At 46.6% G+C, this 23,532-nt stretch overlaps 1 protein-coding gene across 2 annotated transcripts in view; it reads right to left on the reverse strand.

The window, feature by feature from the left end:
• VPS13D (vacuolar protein sorting 13 homolog D) overlaps positions 1-23,532 on the reverse strand; it is a 2,754,556-nt gene that overhangs the window by 300,394 nt on the left and 2,430,630 nt on the right. The gene's annotated exons all lie outside the window — the stretch shown is intronic.

Consider the following 23,532-nt stretch of genomic DNA (forward strand, 5'->3'; position numbering starts at 1 on the left):
ACAACGTTTACCAAGATACACTTCTTAGTTTGAATCTTTTTACCTGATAATGGTAACTTTTTTTTCTAATGGATACTTCTATCTCTGGATTCCTTACCTCTGAATAGAAGTGGGTCTGAAGGCAAAATTCTACGGATCACAACCTGCAAAACTCAGTGTTTGAAGTGGAAAGCACTGTGAATCTAGACAGCAGTGTTTTGCGTAGGTGCGAGAGTGTGTTATCGTTTGTGGAAACAGGAAACGATTGGAGCTAATAAATATATATAGATTTGGCGGGACAGGGTTTATCGCAGCTCACAAACACGGTCAGTTTCTCCTTGCCAAAGCGAGCACTGCGGTGCCGTAAATAATATAAGAACTGTCTCCCACGCAAGATGGCAACAATGTTAACAGACGCGGCACAAGACCGGGAAGCGAACGCAGAGGCGTTGTATAACAACCTAACGAAAGTCACAGAGAATGTTAATGCAAGTGTTAGCACAACAATTGAGGATGTTAACAAAGATGTAAACCTGCTATTAAAAAACCTTGAAAAAAAGATGAAATCGGAAACCACCAAATGGTGGGAATATAAATCACTGAGCAAATACATAGAAGCTGGTCGAGTTCCACGTGGGCTACGAATATTGTTAGCTCCCAGTTTTGAAAAACCAAATCCGGCGATGCTGCGCGAGTGGGGCGAAAGCAATCTCCTTGCTTCCATGAATCTTGTGAAGATCCTTGTAAAATATGCAGACATAGATCGACTAGCATTGGTTTTGGAAATAGAAGCGATAGAAGAAGAACTCAGTAAATCTGACAAAAAGGACTGGATTACAGCAAAAAAGGAGGAAATCAAAGAGCGCCTTAAAAAACATGAGGAGAAAATCCAAATAAGAAAAGTGCAAAAGTTTGCTCGTGATCTTGAGGACTATCGCTTGGGGCACATATATACATTTTCAAAAAAATATGACAGCGTACGCAAACAAAAAAGTGATAATTTAAATAAGCCGAACATCTTGCAGGTAAATCAAGTAAATGAAACAACTGATGGAACTGATACTGATTCCCTCACAAGCGGTTCAAGCAGAGATAGTAACGCCAGCGCAACTAACACAATGATCATGAGCTTGGAAGAGGAAGTTGATTTTTTAGTGGAGGAGCGGATGAAAACATTAAGGCCGCGGATCAAAGGAAATCAGGCCGGAAAAAACGCGACACCATCAGGCGAACAAGGCGCAGGAAACGCAGGCGGGAAGCCAAAAAAGAAGCGAAACTATTGGCGCAAGAAGTAATGGTGGAGGAGAAAACGATTATAAATCTGACAACTCTAACACTTACCAAAGCAGCGGAACAGCTTCTAGCTTTAGGACTTAATTACTGCCCCAATACTAATTTCAATTATGCTTCAACCCGCATAGACCTGTTCTGCTACACCAGAAAACTAAAATTAAAAAAATTCTTCGCACTAAAAAGTGGATGGGAAGATAAAAACAATAAGGAACTGAGTGAAGCAGGAAAAACATTGACTGTTGCGGAAATTCCGGCTTTATGGGCCATGCACGAGCTCATTAATGAAGAGCCCAATACATCCCAAATCTCCACTCAGAACAAACTAAAAGAACTGGATTTGTTACAAAAAGGGCGCAGGCAAAAGCCCATTCAGGCCTAAATCAACTTTCATGCCTCTAATGCAAAAAGATGCAATTGACGTATTCCATGATCGAGTAATCGAGGATATTAAACAACTTAACATTCAAGTGAATTTCAAAAAACGGCATATGGATCAAAAACAGAGAGAGCTTAACCAACTCATGGACAAGATCAGAAAAAATCCGGGGGTCATAGTGAAAAAATCAGATAAAGGCGGCAACATCGTCCTCTGGCCCAAAATAGACTATGATAAGGAAGTACTACGCCAGTTAACCAATGCAGACTGCTATGAAAAGACTACCGTGAAGGTTTATAACAAATCAAAAGAAAATCTGAAGAAAGAACTCCTTAAGTGGAAAAATGATGGTTTAATTACCACAGAGGAATATACTTTTATGTACAATGCAAACCCTGAGATGCCCTTTATATACTTGTTACCAAAAATACACAAGGGGGCTCAGATATGTGGGCAGCACTAAGAAACAAGTACACGTGAGAATACTGCAGCATATAAGAGCCATCATCAACTGTGACCCAAATTACCCGGTGGCACGGCATTTTAAGTCCGTGCACAACAAGGACATTAACTGTTTAAGGTACTTCGTGATTGATCATGTTCCGATGCCTAAAAAGGGAGGTAACAGGGAAACTCTTAAGACAGTTAGAGACCAAATAAATCTTGAATCTCAACTGTAAGTTTCCCCAAGGTCTAAATAACACGGAGGATTTACATACATTTCTTTAGATCAACCTGTTTATTTCTATTTTCCTCTTTTTTCAGAAACTTCTGAAGATATGAACAAAATAGGGAATAAGATCTGAAAAGGAAGAGATGTTCATAATGCCCTGCTATTGATTGGATAAACCTGTCTAATTTGGTGTACTTGATGGAATCAAATAGAATGATGACATTGTCCATATAAGAGTGAATTCAACAGAAGATATATAATCCCTGCGGACAATGTAACTGATCCATAGATAATATCATCTCATACCGTTTTATTGACAAATCACTATTATCTACAAAGAATTTGCTAACTCTGCATATAGCTTCACTGTAAATATAATCACATTATTGATTGCAAAAAATTATTTTTTTGCATTTTGCTCATTTTTCTACACAGCACTTAGCACTTTACTTGTATATAGAATCTTGAGTGAGCTCCTCTTGACAACTGGGCTCAGTTGCCATAAGTATTATATGAATTCTATTCAGCAATGTTTACAGCACTTGGATTTTTGAGATATGATCAATTTTGCACAATAAGCGTAGTTGCACATATGCGTCTGCATTTAGGCAGATAATTTGCACAATGGCTTCAATCAAGTATCTAGTAGCATAGGAGCTGGTAAAATGAGAATATTCAGGTTTACATAGTGGCATAGCTTTGCACATATTGGCAGCATTTAAGCTGCAAGAATATGTTTTTATTCTTGTTTGTATTATATGTAAATATATATATACATTACAAAATATAGATGATGGAGTTGTATATACATATATATATGTACATAGATATATTTTTGTGTACAATGAGGTTATGTGTAAATAATGGATAAATATATAATTTATTGAAAATTATCTAAATGATTCAAATTGTATAGATTGACAGAACATATGCCGCAGTAACTTATACTTGTAAATTTGCACAAATCCAGTCCATGTTTACCGCATATGCATTCATGCAGTTATAATTATATGTGAACAGTCAGTATATATTTGATCACAATATTTAATTATCCATATGTGTTGTTTTCACAATAATGAAAGAGCCACTCGCCTTATGTGTTTAAGTATATCTTCATTTTTTATGAATCACGTGGTGTGCTTAGCAAAGAGGGAGAAAATAATGAGTATTTAAAGGTCTCTTTAACCAGTGTGCCGTTATGTGATCAAGGGTAGTCCATACCCGAAACGCGTCATGCCAGAGGGAGAACTAAGGCGATAATAAACTGACCTGATGTACTGGATGAGCTGTGTGGTGGTCTTTGTGTCCTGCCTGGAGAAGCAGGAAGGAGTGGAATATATATATATATATATATATATATATATATATATATATATATATATATATATATTATATTATATTATATATATTATATTATCAAGGCCTGCCATAGGAGTGACTTGTAGATATATATATATATATATATATATATATATATATATATATATATATATATATATATATATATATATATATATATATCTACAAGTCACTCCTATGGCAGGCCTTGATAATCCTGAAGGCAGAGTGCTTGGTTTTGTGTGAGAGGGTGCCCTAGCATGAGCTGAGCCCCTCTGCAGCTTTCGGAAACCCTTCCTTATAGCTGCTCTATGATACAGCCATACTATATACTCTTAAGTGCATTATAACCTAGCGGTAAATGCTAACTCTGGTTTGGTTGCATCAAAACATGTTGTGTTTGGTGTCAAACACTTTGGAATCCTACCCCCCGCCAGTTCTGGCGGCGGGGGTAGAATTCCACCCTTCTAGACGGAGAACACATGTATACACTTACCTGACCGGTAATAGTTTAAAAGAGCCCCAGCATCACAAAATGGATGTTGCAGCCACAGACACGAGTCTGACCTCCTGCTGCTGGACAAAACTCCGGCAGGGGAGGCCTGAACAATAGGCTTTTTGTCACAGGGAGGTGAAACCACCACCCCAGACAGGCTTTAGTGCATTGGGGCTGGGTGGGTGCATTCAGGGAATGCTTTTCAGACAGTGCTGGGGGCACACTTGGTGTCCCTGTGCATACTCCAGTTCAAACCGGTTGCAGGGGCACTCAGCCCCTGCTATGGCGCGAAACTGGACAAAGGGGAAGGGGTGAAACCACCCCAACCCGGGTCCTCCCATAGGTGGGTCCCTAGAATAAGAACAACCCCTAAACTTAGTATAAGTATAGGAACCCAGTCCTTAGGACTTTAGATTATACCTGGATGAAACCCTGCAACATATACCCTGGAACTTTGACATTTCAACTAGAAGACTGAAAAATACCCCTTGGGGTCTATGAGTGACTCCCCTGTTCAAACAGGCACCAAAGAAGCATCTTGCCGGTCTGCATTTCCAAGGCTCCCGCAGGAACCCAAAGGTTTTGCGACACAGGACACGGACTTCCAGACATCTCCGAGGCGGAAACGAGATCATAGCAAACTTGGTAACCCAGGTGAGGTGGCGCTCTGCAAGTAAGGGTAAGTAAGGTCCTCAAATATACGTTTAGGTGCTCAAAGGAAGGGTGTGGCTACCAACACCCCACACAACCTACAAGTAGGCCTACTAACACACTAATTCTCCTGAGCACTCACAATTTATACAACAATAAAATGATAGCACAATTTGCAAAAAGTCTTTCCAATGTATCCAAAGCAGTTCCAGGTGGATGATCCCAATAATCGTATCAAAAAAGTTCTTCAAATCATAATTCTTTATTTTTACTTCTCTTCAAATAAAGCTTCTCCACATTCCATGTACAGGTGTTATTTATTCAGCCAACACGTGTTTCGTCTCGTATACTATCTACACAACGACTTCCTCAGGGCTGAAATCATAATACAAACACAAATAAACAACTCTGTAATTCATCACATATAGCACTGTATAATTTATACTAATTTCTAGTCCCGTGATGAACAGAAAGAAAGAACCCGGCAGGAAAATCCCAAAGAATACATACACCCGATACGTGCACGTCTTTAGAAAAGCTACCACCAGTTTATGTACAAGGATTCATGTTTCCTTCCCAAAAGCGTGTAAAAACAAATCCTTATTACACTCTTGACACCATAAACTAGGTATTGCCACGTTTGGGATAAACTATCAATTGTTCCTCTCCCATCTATAACGGACTGCCCACTGTGGGGTGATACCCGCAGTAGTAGACTAACTGTTTACATCTCGTGTTAGGTCTGGTAATATGAATCCAAAGTCACAGCATGTTATCCAACGTGACTCAATAGTTAGTAAATATTAAATAAAAGCATTTACCGTATTCTCAAGTATTTATGAAATTCCACAAGTCGAAATAATTACTCTTCTCCGTACTCCAAATAATGGTTTCTAAGACCCTGTAATTCAAACCAGTCCAAGGACCTCAATAATAAATATCTACAATATCAATAACCAATAGTTTACACTATCCAGGGTTAGTAGGTCCACTTACCCTGTTTCTCTTAAATAAGTAACCATAAGACAGGAGTCTTCCTATTTTTTCATTCTATTCAGTTCACCAATGATCTGAAATAAAGATCGAGTGAATATGAGTTAATCCACTCATTCCATTATTCATTTATCTATATCTAGTTTTAATTCCTAATACAGTAATGCCTACCTTGTTTCCAATCCGTGTTCGTCTCTCCACGAACGCGTCCCAGTCGGCGTTCAGCACCAGCGCCATATTGGAATGGCATTTTATACTTCCTGGTGTTAGGCGCCCTCTTGTAATAGGCAAGTGGGTCCGAATATCCCTAACTCTCATATTATGAGGTCCGAATATCATTGTCTCTCATTCTATGAAAGCGCACTACATCTGGCGAGATATTTGAATTGTAACAACCTATATCGACCACTTAATATTCCTAGTCGGTCCATACCCAAATTACTCAAGTTACGTTTTAAAACGAACGTCCACAAAAGCTCCTCGGTTTCTAACATTAAAGGGAAGTAGTATCCTCTAATGGAAACAATTCCGATATATTAGAGTAACACAGTTAATTACACATATTCTCTGACTCATATCGTCATTTAGTCAAAATTGCCGGCGCCATCTTGTAATGTTGAAATGTATCGGCACATAGATCTATTTAAAGTCCAATATCCGTTCTGACTTCTGAATATACGCTCCTTTCAGCATTCAATTCCAATATTTTATAAGTAATTTGGGGTAAATATTGCATCTAAAACCAAAGAGAGGTAAGATTTCATATCAATGTCCAATTTTAATTTACGAGTGCCATCTTGTAGTGGCAAATATATCGAAAAATGGACCCACTTATCAAATCAGTACCCATTTAGACTCCTGCAAGCTCATTGCTTTCAGTGCATATCCCATTCATTTGATATAATTCCAAAATATGAGTGGTTTATAAGTATATACGCAACCTAGTAGACCAGTGTCCCCGGTCTGTAGTGATCACACAGTCTCAGACATTCCATAGCATAGTAGTAGATAGAGAGTAGAAAGTTGGAATTTAGGTGACAAAATAAGACATCAACAAGATCACATTTCCCTAAAACATTCAGTAAGCATTGTACTTTTACATATCAAAGAGCATCATCAGTAATGTATGTAGTACAAATCTCATGGGGTATATATTAGTGGAGCGTCATATAGTAGTCTCCAATTCCTAATTTGAATGCAGGTAGATCAGCGAAAAAGAAATTCACACATTAATAAATTACAGGTGACTATTTACAAAAACAAATCACTTCATATCATTCGTCCCCCAAATAGTATTGGAGTTCGTAGTCATTATTCAAGCCCAGTTCCACAGCTTTGAGTCTCATTAGCCATATAACCTCAGTCCGTCTCAATCTGAGTTGCCTGTTTCCCCCTCTTGGATGCGGGCTAATGTGTTCAATACCATGATAGCTAAAAATATGTCCTTGCCTGTCATCACAATTCTGTACTGCATGAGCCGCAATGGGATATCGGGTGTCCCCGTTCTTCCATGCTCTCACATGCTCTGTTATTCTGTCTCGTAGTCTGCGGATCGTACTGCCCACATAGATCTTCCCACATGTGCAGACTATCACATACACTACATATGTAGTGTCACAATTTATGAAGCTCATAATGTCATAATTGGCTGAGCCATTGTAGCTGAAATTTACTACTTTCTTCATTGCCCACCTACAAGAGCTACAGCGTCCACATTTGTGGAAACCTCTAGTATTGTTCGTTAGCCAGTCAATCGGTTTAGCAATAGGATAACTCGGACTGACTGAGTTGGCTAAAGTCTTTCCTTTTCTATAAGTTATGTTTGGTCTCTCCCCTATGTAGGGTAGTAGATCCCTGTCCGTTCTCAATAGATGCCAGTAACGATTCAGTATGGCAAATAGCTTATGACTATCCACATTGTAATTCGTTATCATCCTCACTATGTCATTCGATCCTGTACCCTTGCCTTTTGCCATAAGTGTACCTTTCCTATCAAGGCTCATAGCTCTCCTTCTCGCTTTGTCCACTTTGCCATGTTCATAACCTCTTGCCTTAAATCTGTTCGATATATCAATCAGATTCTCCTCAAAGTCTTTTTCTTCAGAACAGTTCCTCCTAGCACGGACCATTTCACCGAAAGGTATCTTTTCTATCTGACTCCTGGGGTGACAGCTACCCGCATGCAAAACTGCATTACAACTGGTCTCCTTTCTGTACAGCTTACTACACAGTCTTTTATCTTTTATGTACAATTCGATGTCAAGAAATGCAATACTCTCCTTACTATATTGTGTAGTAAAACTCAAGTTAATATCATTTCCATTGAGGTATTCAAAAAATTCTTCGACGTTCGTTTTAAAACGTAACTTGAGTAATTTGGGTATGGACCGACTAGGAATATTAAGCGGTCGATATAGGTTGTTACAATTCAAATATCTCGCCAGATGTAGTGCGCTTTCATAGAATGAGAGACAATGATATTCGGACCTCATAATATGAGAGTTAGGGATATTCGGACCCACTTGCCTATTACAAGAGGGCGCCTAACACCAGGAAGTATAAAAAGCCATTCCAATATGGCGCTGGTGCTGAACGCCGACTGGGACGCGTTCGTGGATAGACGAACACGGATTGGAAACAAGGTAGGCATTACTGTATTAGGAATTAAAACTAGATATAGATAAATGAATAATAGAATGAGTGGATTAACTCATATTCACTCGATCTTTATTTCAGATCATTGGTGAACTGAATAGAATGAAAAAATAGGAAGACTCCTGTCTTATGGTTACTTATTTAAGAGAAACAGGGTAAGTGGACCTACTAACCCTGGATAGTGTAAACTATTGGTTATTGATAATGTAGATATTTATTATTGAGGTCCTTGGACTGGTTTGAATTACAGGGTCTTAGAAACCATTATTTGGAGTACGGAGAAGAGTAATTATTTCGACTTGTGGAATTTCATAAATACTTGAGAATACGGTAAATGCTTTTATTTAATATTTACTAACTATTGAGTCACGTTGGATAACATGCGGTGACTTTGGATTCATATTACCAGACCTAACGAACAAGTTACTTACCTTCTGTAACGCTTTTTCTGGTAGATACTATATCTGCCTGTGGATTCCTCACCTTGTGAATATCCCCCTTGCGTCAGCAACGTTCGGAAATTTTCTTCGTAGCACGCCGTCGTGGGCGACGTCACAGGAGCACGGCATAGCGCGCGACTCCGTCTGACGTCACCGACCCCATATCAGGCCCACGCCGGCGTGATGACGTCAGTTCCGCCCTTTTTTCCGTGCCTTCGAGGCACACGGACGGACCAACGATAGCAAACATGCAAATATACAATGTACACAGTACATATAGAACTAAATCAATTCAATTGCATAAACCATATATACAGAAAGACCAGGTATAGCAGAGTGGACAACGGGGAGGCGGGTGGGTCAGTGAGGAATCCACAGGCAGATATAGTATCTACCAGAAAAAGCGTTACCGAAGGTAAGTAACTTGTTCTTCTGATAGATACATCTGCCGTGTGGATTCCTCACCTTGTGAATAGATTCCCACAGCAGTCCCCACTCCCGGAGGAGGGTGTCCACTCTGCTACACCAGGAAGTCTTGGAGGACAGAGCGCGAAGTGGCCATCCCTCCTCACCTCGGTATCCAAGCAGTAATGCTTCGCGAAAGTGTGGAGGGAGGCCCAAGTCGCGGCCCTGCAAATATCCTCAACAGGTACACCCCTAGACAAAGCAGATGTTGCAGACTTTGCTCTAGTTGAATGAGCTCTAATACCCTCAGGAGGGTCCTTACCCGCAAGGGAGTAGCAGATCTTGATGCACAGGATTATCCATCTGGAAAGAGTGCGCTTGTGCACCGCTCTGCCCTTCTTGCAGCCAGCAAAGCCAACAAATAGCTGGTCGTCCATCCGGAAGTCTTTAATCCTGTCCAGATAGAAAGACACCGCCCTCTTAGGGTCCAGGCGATGCAGTCTCTCTTCCTCCTTAGACGGGTGAGGGGGAGGATAGAAGGTAGGAAGGGTAATGGACTGCCCAAGATGGAAAGGAGTCACCACCTTAGGCAGAAAAGCAGCCCTGGTCCTAAGAACCATCCTTTCAGCATGAATGGTCAGGAATGGGGGTTTGGAACTTAGAGCTTGAAGCTCACTTACCCTCCTTGCCGAGGAGATTGCAACGAGGAAGATAGTTTTAAAAGAGAGAAGCCTCAATGGACACTTGTGCAAGGGTTCGAAGGGAGAACCCATTAAAAAGGTCAGCACAAGATTCAAATCCCAATGAGGAACAATAAAAGGGGTAGGAGGAAACATATTCATGAGACCCCTCAAGAATCTCAAAACCACCGGAGATTTAAAGAGAGAAGGCTGATCCGGCAAACAAAGAAACGCTGATAAGGCCGAAAGATAACCCTTGACCGTGGCCACAGCCAAACCTTGCTGTGCTAGATAAAGGGCAAATTGTAAAATATTAGACAAATGAGCCTTCAAAGGGTCAATATCCCTCTCCCTGCACCAAGAAACAAATTTTGACCACCTATAGGAGTAAATGGACTTAGTGGTGTCACGCCTGGCAGAGAGAATGACATCCACAACCTCGTGAGGGAGAGAAAAGGAACTCAAGTTGCCCCGTTCAATCTCCAGGCATGAAGGTGTAATGTCAGGAGGTGGGGGTGTAGAACCTGCCCCTCCATCTGAGAGAGGAGGTCTGCCCTGTGAGGGAGACGGAGCGGCGGGTGAGAGGAGAGGCGGAGTAGGTCCAAATACCACACCCTTCTTGGCCAATCCGGAGCAACCAATATGACTTGGGCCCGGTCTTGACGAATCTTCCTCAGAACCCGAGGAATCAAAGGTATGGGAGGAAACGCGTAAAGGAGTTGATCTCCCCAACCCAACTGAAACGCGTCCCCCAATGCTCCTTGCATCGGATACTGGAGACTGCAGAATGAAAGGCAGTGAGCATTCTCGCGAGTGGCAAATAGATCCACCCGAGGAGTCCCCCACATCTGAAAGATGTCGTGAACAACCTCCGGGTGAAGCCTCCACTCGTGGTCGGCAGAGAACTGCCGACTGAGATTGTCTGCACGCACGTTCAGAACTCCGGCCAGATGATTTGCTACCAGACAAATCTGATGTTCCTGAATCCAGGACCAGAGACGCAGAGCCTCTCTGCAGAGACACTGCGACCCCACTCCTCCCTGCTTGTTGATGTACCACATCGCAGTCGTGTTGTCCGTTAGGACCTGAACCGAACGACCGCGAAGGGAAGGGAGGAAGGCCTTGAGCGCCAAACGTATCGCCCTAAATTCCAGAAGGTTGATGTGAAACAACCTTTCTTCCGGAGACCAAAGACCTTTGACCTCCAGGTCTCCCAGATGAGCACCCCACCCGAGAGTGGATGCATCCGTTATCACTGTGGCCACTGATGGAGGCAGTTGAAAAGGCTTTCCTTGCGACAGATTGCCTTCCACGCCCCACCAAGACAGATCCGCTGCAGCTTCCCTGGAGATTTTCACTGACTCCCTGAGATCTCCGTTGTGCTGATACCACTGCCTGCGGAGGCACCACTGGAGCGCCCTCATGTGCCAGCGTGCATGACTGACCAACAGAATGCAAGAAGCCATCAGACCGAGCAGGCGAAGGACCTTCAGGACTGGAACAACCGCTCCATTGTAGAATAAAGGAATCAATTCCTGAATGTCGTGAATCCTTTGAGGTGGAGGGAATGCACGACATACAGAAGTGTCCAGTACCGCACCTATGAACAGGTTGCGCTGGGAGGGCACCAGGTGAGACGGGTACGTTTATCGAAAAACCCAACCTGTGTAACAACTGAGTTGTCTCCTGCAGATGATGGAGCACCATCTCCGGCGACTCTGCTTTGATCAGCCAGTCGTCTAGATAAGGGAATACAGGAATCCCCGACCTTCTGAGATGCGCAGCCACCACTGCCATCACCTTGGTGAAAACTCGAGGCGCAGTAGTAAGTCCAAACGGGAGGACCGCAAACTGGTAGTGCTGCGATCCCACCTGAAAACGGAGATACTTCCTGTGCGACTTCAGGATTGGGATGTGAAAATACGCATCCTGCAAGTCGATCGACACCATCCAGTCTTATTCCATCAGCGCCAGAAGAACCTGAGCAAGGGTGAGCATTTTGAACTTCTCCTGTTTGAGATAGAGGTTCAAAATCCTGAGATCCAGGATTGGCCGGAGCCTGCCATCCTTCTTGGGAATCAAGAAATACCGGGAGTAGCACCCTTGACCCCTTTCCTGCTCTGGAACCACCTCTATTGCACCCTTTCGAAACAGTGCCAGGACTTCCTCCTGCAGGCGAAGCAGGTGGTCCTCCGAACAATAACCTTGGCAAGGAGGGTAATTGGGAGGGAACTCCTGAAAAGGAAGTGCATACCCATTCTCTACGAGATTGAGAACCCAAAGATCTGATGTAACCGATTCCCAATCTCGTAGAAAGTGAGTAAGCCGACCCCCTACTGGCCCTACATGATCCAGAATGGAGGATCTAGGGCTGCTTTGCTGAGGCGGGTGGGGGCTGGGCATTGTTGGAGGAAGTGGAGGAAGAGGAGACTTGACGTCCACGTCCACGACCCCTCTGTCTACCTCTATAGGACCTATATAGAGGGTTCTGCTGCTGCTGCTGTTGTTGTTGTTGGCCCTGCTTGAAGGGACGAAAAGAAGATTTTCCAAATCCCTTGAATTTTCTAGTCGTCGACCCTCTCATCTGCAGACCCAAAGATCTTGCTGTGGCACGGCTGTCCTTAAACCTTTCCAAGGCCACATCAGCCTTCTTACCAAAAAGGCCAGTTCCTTCAAAGGGTAAGTCCAGCAATGTAGACTGCACATCCGCTGAGAAATCAGAAGACTTTAACCATGCGGCTCTCCTGGTCGCAATGGAAGAGCCCATAATTCTAGCAACAGAATCTACAGTGTCCATGCCGCTTTGGATGACCATGCGGGCCGCAGCCTGAGCGTCAGAGACCACTTCATTAAAGTTTTTCTTATCCTCCTCAGGAAGTTTTGATGACAATTGCTTCACTGAGTCCATTAGCGCGTGCACATATCTACCTAAAAGGCAAGTAGCATTTGAAGACTTAAGAGCCATGCTCCCAGAAGAGAAAGTCTTCTTTGCAGACTGATCTATTTTCTTAGACTCTTTGTCAGCTGGGACTTGAGGGAAAGAGCCTGCAGCCCTATTAGAGCAAGCCGCCTGAACCACAAGACTTTCCGGAGATGGATGCGTAGAAAGAAATGCAGGGTCATCAGGAGCCACCCTATAGCGCCTTGCAATAACCCTTGAAACTGCAGGAGCAGACAACGGCCTCTTCCAAATCTCCTTAATTGGCTCCGTCAAGGCATCAGTAAATGGCAGAGTAGGCTCCACAATCGAAGAGGGAGAATGCAAGACCTCAGTGAGGATGTTGGGTGTAGGAAGGTACCTCCTGACTATGGTTGCCCCCAACTTTTTGCCCTGTGTTTTAGCTGGTTTTGGACATAGTCGACCTGGGATCCTGCCAATCAGGACCACAGGCCTACTGCTCTCTCTTTAAAATTGATTCCATGTACCCTAGGTGCATTTCCAATTGGTACTGGGCCACCCTATCAGACCCTGTAACTCAGGGCATGGGTGTACCCAGGGCTGCCAGGGGCTGCAGCATGTATTATGCCACCCCTGGCTGGCCTCCTAAATTTGACACAACTGGCTGCATGACAGCTGGGGCAAAGTCGTGTAATCACCCTTTGCTGTAGGTGTAGTATACCTATACCTAACCCTAAAATGGGCACACAGATTCCTATCAGTCACTCCTATGGCAGGCCTTGACAATCCTGAAGGCAGAGTGCTTGGAATCGTGTGAGATGGTGCTCTGGCATGAGCTGAGCCTGTCTGCAGCTTGCGGAACCAAGTCCTAATAGCTGTTCCATGATATCGCATACCATATACTCTTAAGTGCATTATAATCCTCACGGTTAAATGCTATCTTTGGTATTGCTTTATCAAAACATGTCGAGTAAGGTGTCATACGAATTGGAATACTAACCCCTCGCCAATTCTGGCGACGGGGTTAGCATTCCACCCTTCTAGAGGGACACGACATGTATGTAACTGTGAACCCCGGTTAAAGTTAACTGAAGCCTCAGCTCCACAAAATGGATGCTGCCACCACAGACACGAGTCTGACCTCCTGCTGCTGGGAGTCCTTCCAGCGAGGGAGGCCTGGACAAAGGGTTTCCTGTCCGGGGCGGTGCTAGCACCATCCCAGACATGGTTTTGTGTATCCTGGGTAGGCAGGGCTTTTCAGGAAGGTGACTGCTGAGTGGCACCCCGGTGCTCACTACGCATAGGCCAGTCAGAACCAGTTCCAGGGGCACACCAGCCCCTGGCCTGGGGAAGTCCGGCAGGGGAGAGGGGTGTAACCACCCCCCTCCTGGTCCCACCCATAGGCAGGACCTAGTCACCGGGTCAGCCCCCTTTTTTAGTATAAAGATAGGAGCGGGCCCCCTGTTCAAATTAGATCATCTTTGGAATCAAGACACGACTTTCTTCGAAAGGACTTCAAGATTTCTTCCTCAAGATTCTCCCTTGTGGCTAAGGAGTAGTCACCCTGCATCAAGCGGGCACCATCCTAAAGAACACTGCGGTCTGCTGCAAGTCCTTCTTCACGAATCCGACGACCCAGCTCGACGAGACCCGGCTTCCCTGGCACCTCTGACCTCTACTCACCTCTACAGCACAGCTGAGAACCGTGAGTGCGACGAGACCTCGAGGGACCGACGATCGCCAAGACTGCACGACATCTTTCCTGCAAGCCCACCGTGTCCTCCACTGGTGAGTGCTTTGGGGTCCGAGAAGCCCCGACCCTGCGCAGCTCCAGCACCCAAGGTCAGCCTCCCTGCATCTCCACGATCTGCGTGGGGCCCTTCTGCTGTTTGCTGTGCACCGCGTTGTTTGGCTACTAGCCGGCTGGCTTGTGGCCTTCTGAACGACGCCCGACAACATCTCTGCTGCTGGTCTGGTTGCTCCAGGCTGGCCCTTGCTTCCTTCTTCAAGAGAGGCACCCCGGACCCTCCTGGTCCACTCCAGACGCCATTTTAGGTCCACCGCGTGGGCTTGAATTTGCCAAGGCTTTGTTGCCCAATCCTGGGTCCAGCGACGCCGACAGCTTCTATCTTCGTGGGACAGCTCGATCCTCCATCCTGGTCGCAGACAACGCCTCCTGGTCCGTGAGATCTTCGAGTACAGCGTCACCCACTCACCTAGTCGAGGTGGCTACCATCCGGTGCCCTCCTGGTGCCCACTGACTACTGGCTAGTAGTCTCGAACTTGGTCCCCTCTGCTTTCAGGTGTCATCTATCTTCAAGATCCAGGCTTGGATCCAACTGAACTTTCTTCACTGGTCACCGGCCAGCATCTTTTCTTCCGGCTCCTGGTCCGTCTACGAGGATTCCCGACGTCTTTTCAGACCTATGCAGCTGCAGCCCCTGGGCTAGGTAACTTCGGCATTTCGGTGCCCCAGCATAGCCTCACTATCTAAGGGTCAGGATCCACTGTCGTTTTCTCCCTACCAGGTCGGGTTCTCCCGAGAACACTAACTTTGCAATTTCTAGCTACCATAGACTTTTGTCCGCATCTCGCGTGAGAGTGCACACACTGCACCCGAGTCCCCTAGGCCTCCTAGAAGTAATCTAACGATTCCCTAGTCAAGTCCTAGCGATTCCAAAAGCTATTAGTACTGTACTTACCTGCTAGGAATTTCGCATTCCACTTTCAGAGTATATGGTTTTCCGTGCCCCTCGGGCATTTGTATATACTGTGCTAACTTAAGTATTTTTGTAAGAGTTTTGGTTTGTGCTTAGTACCCTGTCCTCATAAAGAGTACAGGGCTGTTGTGATCTTTAATAAATAACTGTTTATTTTCATAACACTTGTGTGGTGTCCTTTCACTTGGTGTTCAAGGGGTATATGTGTGGTAAACAGCTGGCTTAACACGCCCTCTCGAGTCTTTAGCCTTAGACTGCTCGTATCCATGCTACTAGGATAGCTGGTCTATAAGGTTGACTTACAACCAATCATCAATAAGGGTTGCTGGACTGATACATAGTGTTCACTAGAATAGTGAGCACTGCATATCAGGCCACCTTCTCACATTGGGCTTGTACTCCACTGTGGGCAGCTTTAAGCTAAGAAGGTCAGCAGCCTTCCTAATAACTACGTGATAAGGTGCCACGTCCCTTGATGGTGCATCAGAAGTCGAAGGCAGACCCCACTCGGGAGAGAGTTCCAGACTACTAGCATCCCGAAGCTCATCGAAATCATCATCATGATCAGGAAGCTCGCCTTCTTCCACATCAGAACTTTCATCATCCTTTTGTTCGAGAAGACGCTGTGCTGGTTTTGTGTATCCTGGGTAGGCAGGGCTTTTCAGGAAGGTGACTGCTGAGTGGCACCCCGGTGCTCACTACGCATAGGCCAGTCAGAACCAGTTCCAGGGGCACACCAGCCCCTGGCCTGGGGAAGTCCGGCAGGGGAGAGGGGTGTAACCACCCCCCTCCTGGTCCCACCCATAGGCAGGACCTAGTCACCGGGTCAGCCCCCTTTTTTAGTATAAAGATAGGAGCGGGCCCCCTGTTCAAATTAGATCATCTTTGGAATCAAGACACGACTTTCTTCGAAAGGACTTCAAGATTTCTTCCTCAAGATTCTCCCTTGTGGCTAAGGAGTAGTCACCCTGCATCAAGCGGGCACCATCCTAAAGAACACTGCGGTCCGCTGCAAGTCCTTCTTCACGAATCCGACGACCCAGCTCGACGAGACCCGGCTTCCCTGGCACCTCTGACCTCTACTCACCTCTACAGCACAGCTGAGAACCGTGAGTGCGACGAGACCTCGAGGGACCGACGATCGCCAAGACTGCACGACATCTTTCCTGCAAGCCCACCGTGTCCTCCACTGGTGAGTGCTTTGGGGTCCGAGAAGCCCCGACCCTGCGCAGCTCCAGCACCCAAGGTCAGCCTCCCTGCATCTCCACGATCTGCGTGGGGCCCTTCTGCTGTTTGCTGTGCACCGCGTTGTTTGGCTACTAGCCGGCTGGCTTGTGGCCTTCTGAACGACGCCCGACGACATCTCTGCTGCTGGTCTGGTTGCTCCAGGCTGGCCCTTGCTTCCTTCTTCAAGAGAGGCACCCCGGACCCTCCTGGTCCACTCCAGACGCCATTTTAGGTCCACCGCGTGGGCTTGAATTTGCCAAGGCTTTGTTGCCCAATCCTGGGTCCAGCGACGCCGACAGCTTCTATCTTCGTGGGACAGCTCGATCCTCCATCCTGGTCGCAGACAACGCCTCCTGGTCCGTGAGATCTTCGAGTACAGCGTCACCCACTCACCTAGTCGAGGTGGCTACCATCCGGTGCCCTCCTGGTGCCCACTGACTACTGGCTAGTAGTCTCGAACTTGGTCCCCTCTGCTTTCAGGTGTCATCTATCTTCAAGATCCAGGCTTGGATCCAACTGAACTTTCTTCACTGGTCACCGGCCAGCATCTTTTCTTCCGGCTCCTGGTCCGTCTACGAGGATTCCCGACGTCTTTTCAGACCTATGCAGCTGCAGCCCCTGGGCTAGGTAACTTCGGCATTTCGGTGCCCCAGCATAGCCTCACTATCTAAGGGTCAGGATCCACTGTCGTTTTCTCCCTACCAGGTCGGGTTCTCCCGAGAACACTAACTTTGCAATTTCTAGCTACCATAGACTTTTGTCCGCATCTCGCGTGAGAGTGCACACACTGCACCCGAGTCCCCTAGGCCTCCTAGAAGTAATCTAACGATTCCCTAGTCAAGTCCTAGCGATTCCAAAAGCTATTAGTACTGTACTTACCTGCTAGGAATTTCGCATTCCACTCTCAGAGTATATGGTTTTCCGTGCCCCTCGGGCATTTGTATATACTGTGCTAACTTAAGTATTTTTGTAAGAGTTTTGGTTTGTGCTTAGTACCCTGTCCTCATAAAGAGTACAGGGCTGTTGTGATCTTTAATAAATAACTGTTTATTTTCATAACACTTGTGTGGTGTCCTTTCACTTGGTGTTCAAGGGGTATATGTGTGGTAAACAGCTGGCTTAACACGCCCTCTCGAGTCTTTAGCCTTAGACTGCTCGTATCCATGCTACTAGGATAGCTGGTCTATAAGGTTGACTTACAACCAATCATCAATAAGGGTTGCTGGACTGATACATAGTGTTCACTAGAATAGTGAGCACTGCGTATCAGGCCACCTTCTCACATTGGGCTTGTACTCCACTGTGGGCAGCTTTAAGCTAAGAAGGTCAGCAGCCTTCCTAATAACTACGTGATAAGGTGCCACGTCCCTTGATGGTGCATCAGAAGTCGAAGGCAGACCCCACTCGAGAGAGAGTTCCAGACTACTAGCATCCCGAAGCTCATCGAAATCATCATCATGATCAGGAAGCTCGCCTTCTTCCACATCAGAACTTTCATCATCCTTTTGTTCGAGAAGACGCTGTGCTCTTCGCCTCGACCACTCCAAACGAATCGAAGTCGACGGATCCGGTAACGACTCCGACGGAGCCGGTTCCGACGTCGATCGAGGAGCCGGAGCAGGAGGACGAGAGTCATGAACAGGTGTGGTACCTCGATCTCGACTGCGAGGTCGATCCGGAGTCGGCGAAGCCGCATGCGGAGTCGAAGACCTCGGTGGAGCCGTACCGAGCCATGGTGAAAGAGGCGCCGGCATGAAAGGCATAAATGGAGCTGGGGCGTACGACTGAGGAATACCCAGATTGTACGATAATGGACCCATGGGGCCACCAGGCGCTCCAGTGGGGTACATTGCCCTAGAATATAATCCAAACATCGCATTGAGAAAATGCGAGGGATCCTGTCCAGGACCAGGAAAGGAAGGGTACGGACCTACCGGATGTTGCAATGGAGGCCGCCCGACACATCCTCACCCTGACCCTCTGGGTTCACAGGAGTCTCCGCTGAAGCCGGTTCTTGTGGAGTCACCTCTTCTTCTTCATGCTCCGAGGATACCGGCTCCGGGTCCGGGTCCGGCTCCGGAGTCGGAGAACCTTCTCTTGACAAAGCAGGCGAAGGAGAGACAAAGTCTTTACGATGTTTGTGAGACCTTTTCTTCGAGTCAGAGGATTCCTTCTCCGAATGATGCTTCGAACTGTGCTTCCTCCTCTTATGTTTTCTCCTCGAGGAGCTCGAAGCATGACCGGAAGCCGACTTAGATCTAGACCTAGATCTTTCTCTGGACTTCGACTTCGCTTTAGATCTCGACTCCTCTCCAGACCTCGAACCCGCTCTGGACCTCGACGCCGATCCCGACTTCGACCGAGACCTTTGCTTCGACTTCGATCTTCGTGACGTCGATCTCGAATGTCGTCCAGAATCCTGTTTAACTTTCGCCAAAAGTAATTTAGCTTCACGCTCTCGAAGCGCCTTTGGATTCATTTTAAAACAGGATTCGCAGTTCTTGACGTCGTGACTCGAACCAAGACACCACAAACAATCCTTATGTGGGTCAGTGATGGACATCATGCGGGCACAAGACCTACATGGCTTAAAGCCTGTTTTCCTCGACGACATCTCCAGAGAAGAACCAAGTCGTAAGAGAGAAACAGTGACAATTATCAAGCAGAAAGATACTAGGTATCGCTGAAGATCCCGAAAACCGTTAGCGTCGGAGATGCGGAAAAAAGGGAACTGACGTCATCACGCCGGCGTGGGCCTGATATGGGGTCGGTGACGTCAGCGGAGTCGCGCGCGATGCCGTGCTCCTGTGACGTCGCCCACGACGGCGTGCTACGAAGAAAATTTCCGAACGTTGCTGACGCAAGGGGGATATTCACAAGGTGAGGAATCCACACGGCAGATGTATCTATCAGAAACGAGATGTATCACCCCACAGTGGGCAGTCCGTTATAGATGGGAGAGGAACAATTGATAGTTTATCCCAAACGTGGCAATACCTAGTTTATGGTGTTGAGAGTGTAATAAGGATTTGTTTTTACACGCTTTTGGGAAGGAAACATGAATCCTTGTACATAAACTGGTGGTAGCTTTTCTAAAGACGTGCACGTATCGGGTGTATGTATTCTTTGGGATTTTCCTGCCGGGTTCTTTCTTTCTGTTCATCACGGGACTAGAAATTAGTATAAATTATACAGTGCTATATGTGATGAATTACAGAGTTGTTTATTTGTGTTTGTATTATGATTTCAGCCCTGAGGAAGTCGTTGTGTAGATAGTATACGAGACGAAACACGTGTTGGCTGAATAAATGACACCTGTACATGGAATGTGGAGAAGCTTTATTTGAAGAGAAGTAAAAATAAAGAATTATGATTTGAAGAACTTTTTTGATACGATTATTGGGATCATCCACCTGGAACTGCTTTGGATACATTGGAAAGACTTTTTGCAAATTGTGCTATCATTTTATTGTTGTATAAATTGTGAGTGCTCAGGAGAATTAGTGAGATCATAGCAAAGCTGAGACCTGTAGCCATCACTAGAAACGTGGGACCGGCACTCCTGGACACCGTGCACATTTGCAAGTGCATCTACTTGCAGAGCTTTTCCGACGTTGGCATTGGGCTACTTGTAGTCCACGCCCTGAGCACCATCTGCGCCGAAGATTGTGGGCCTACACTCCACGAGTGTTCCATAGGCCCGCTTCTAACATTTCTGCTTGATGCCCCTTTGCGATCCCTGGTCCGTTGGCTGGTGGGTCCCCACGAAGGTAACTCTTTTTTTCTTGGGCTTCCCTGGTTGCACCAGACGTGCCCTGACTCCCCTCCAAAGGGTGAGTCCCTCAGACTTGCTGGTCTGCTCCAAAGCCGATCTTTGTATTCTGCGTGGGTTGCTGTTGCCAAGGCTTGTTGGGTCTAATCCGGATACTGACACCGCAACACTCAACATCCGACGTTGAACAGCTCAAATCCAGCTCCTGGTTGTCGTTGATGCTTCCTGGCTGAAGAGTCAAGCTTCATCTTCTGCTCCTGAAATCAGCCGACATCGGTGGACATCTGCTCATCTCCTTCCTGGTCACTGGCAAATGACCCAGACTCTGTCCACTTAGCTTTCAGGTTCTTCAGATCTTTGATCCACCCTTGGATCCATCGGGACACTTTCCACTTGGACGCCGGCAGCATTTTTCAGCAGCTCGCGATAGAAAACGACGACGAAACCCGACAGGAAAAGACACCTATGCACCCGGCTTCCCGGGGTGAGGTAACACGAGTACTTCGGTGCTCCTGTGGGTCTTGACTCTCGAACTGTCTAGTTCTAAAGAACAAGTTACTTACCTTCGGTAACGCTTTTTCTGGTAGATACAATATCTGCCTGTGGATTCCTCACCTTGTGAATATCCCCCTTGCGCCAGCAACGTTCGGAAAATTCTTCGTAGCACGCCGGCGTGGACGACGTCATAGGAGCACGGCATCGCTCGCGACTCCGTCTGACGTCACCGACTCCATATAAGGACCACGTCGGCGTGATGACGTCAGTTCCGCCCTTTTTTCCGTGCCTTCGAGGCACCCGGACGGACCAACAAGTACATATATATGTATATACACAATGTACATAGCACATGCAAATCAAAAGCAATTAAAGTGCAAAACTATACAAAATCAGATAAAACCATAAATACATTTGCATACAAAACCAGGTATAGCAGAGTGGACAACGGGGAGGCGGGTGGGTCAGTGAGGAATCCACAGGCAGATATTGTATCTACCAGAAAAAGCATTACCGAAGGTAAGTAACTTGTTCTTCTGATAGATACATCTGCCGTGTGGATTCCTCACCTTGTGAATAGAGTCCCACAGCAGTCCCCACTCCCGGAGGAGGGTGTCCACTCTGCTACACCAGGAAATCTTGGAGAACAGAGCGCGCGAAGTGGCCGTCCCTCCTCACCTCAGCATCCAAGCAGTAGTGCTTCGCAAAAGTGTGGAGGGAGGCCCAAGTCGCGGCCCTGCAAATGTCCTCAACAGGAACACCTCTAGACAATGCAGAAGTAGCAGACTTCGCTCTAGTTGAATGAGCTCTAATACCCTCAGGAGGGTCCTTACCCGCCAGAGAGTAGCAAATCTTGATGCAGAGAATAATCCATCTTGAAAGAGTGCGCTTGTGCACCGCTCTGCCCTTCTTGCAGCCAGCAAAACCCACGAAGAGCTGATCATCTATTTGATAGTCTTTAGTCCTATCAAGATAGAAGCTAACCGCTCTCTTCGGGTCCAGGCGATGAAGCCTCTCCTCCTCCTTGGAAGGGTGTGGGGGAGGATAAAAGGTAGGAAGGGTAATGGATTAACCTAGGTGGAAGGGAGTAACCACCTTAGGCAGAAAAGCAGCCCTGGTCCTGAGAACCATTCTTTCAGCATGGATGGACAAAAACGGGGGCTTGGAACTAAGAGCCTGAAGCTCACTTACCCTCCTTGCCGAGGTAATTGCAACTAAGAAGACCGTCTTAAAAGAAAGAAGCCTCATTGGACACTTGTGTAAGGGTTCAAACGGCGAACCCATCAGATAGGTTAACACAAGATTCAAGTCCCAATGAGGAACAATAAAGGGAGAAGGAGGGAACTTATTAGTGAGTCCCTTCAAAAATCTTAATACCACAGGTGATTTAAAAAGAGAGGGCTGATCCGGCAAACAGAGGAATGCCGATAAGGCCGAAAGGTAACCTTTGACAGTGGCAACAGCAAATCCTTGCCTTGCCAGAGAAAGAGCAAACAACAAGATATCAGATAAATGAGCCTTTAACGGGTCAACATCCCTCTCCCTACACCAAGAAACAAACTTAGACCACCTATACGAATAAATGGACTTGGTGGAGTCACGCCTGGCAGAAAGTATGACATCCACCACATCGTGAGGGAGAGAGAAAGAACTCAGATTGCCCCGGTCAATCTCCAGGCATGAAGGTGTAATGTCTGGAGGTGGGGGTGTAGAACCTGCCCCTCCATCTGAGAGAGGAGGTCTGCCCTGAGAGGGAGACGGAGCGGCGGGTGAGAGGAGAGGTGGAGAAGATCTGTGTACCACACCCTTCTTGGCCAATCCGGGGCGACCAATATGACTTGGGCCCGGTCTTGGCGAATCTTCCTCAGAACCCGAGGAATCAAGGGTATGGGAGGAAACGCGTAAAGGAGCTGACCTCTCCAGCTCAACTGAAACGCATCCCCCAATGCTCCTTGCATCGGATACTGGAGACTGCAGAATGACGGGCAGTGAGCATTCTCGCAAGTGGCGAACAGATCCACCCGAGGAGTCCCCCACATCTGAAAGATGTCGTGAACAACCTCCGGGTGAAGCCTCCACTCGTGGTCGGCAGAGAACTGCCGACTGAGAATGTCCGCACGTACGTTCAGGACTCCGGCCAGATGATTCGCCATCAGACAAATCTGGTGGTCCTGAACCCAGGACCAGAGACGCAGTGCCTCTTTGCAAAGACACCACGACCCTACTCCTCCCTGCTTGTTGATGTACCACATCGCGGTCGTGTTGTCCGTCAGGACCTGGACCGACCGACCGCGAAGGGAAGGGAGGAATGCCTTGAGCGCCAGACGTATGGCCCGCAATTCTAGAAGGTTGATGTGAAGCAACCTTTCCTCTGGAGACCAAAGACCCTTGACCTCCAGATCCCCCAGATGAGCACCCCACCCTAGAGTGGATGCATCCG

The sequence above is a fragment of the Lissotriton vulgaris genome, chromosome 5 (assembly GCF_964263255.1).
Source record: "Lissotriton vulgaris chromosome 5, aLisVul1.2, whole genome shotgun sequence".
NCBI lineage: Eukaryota > Metazoa > Chordata > Amphibia > Caudata > Salamandridae > Lissotriton > Lissotriton vulgaris.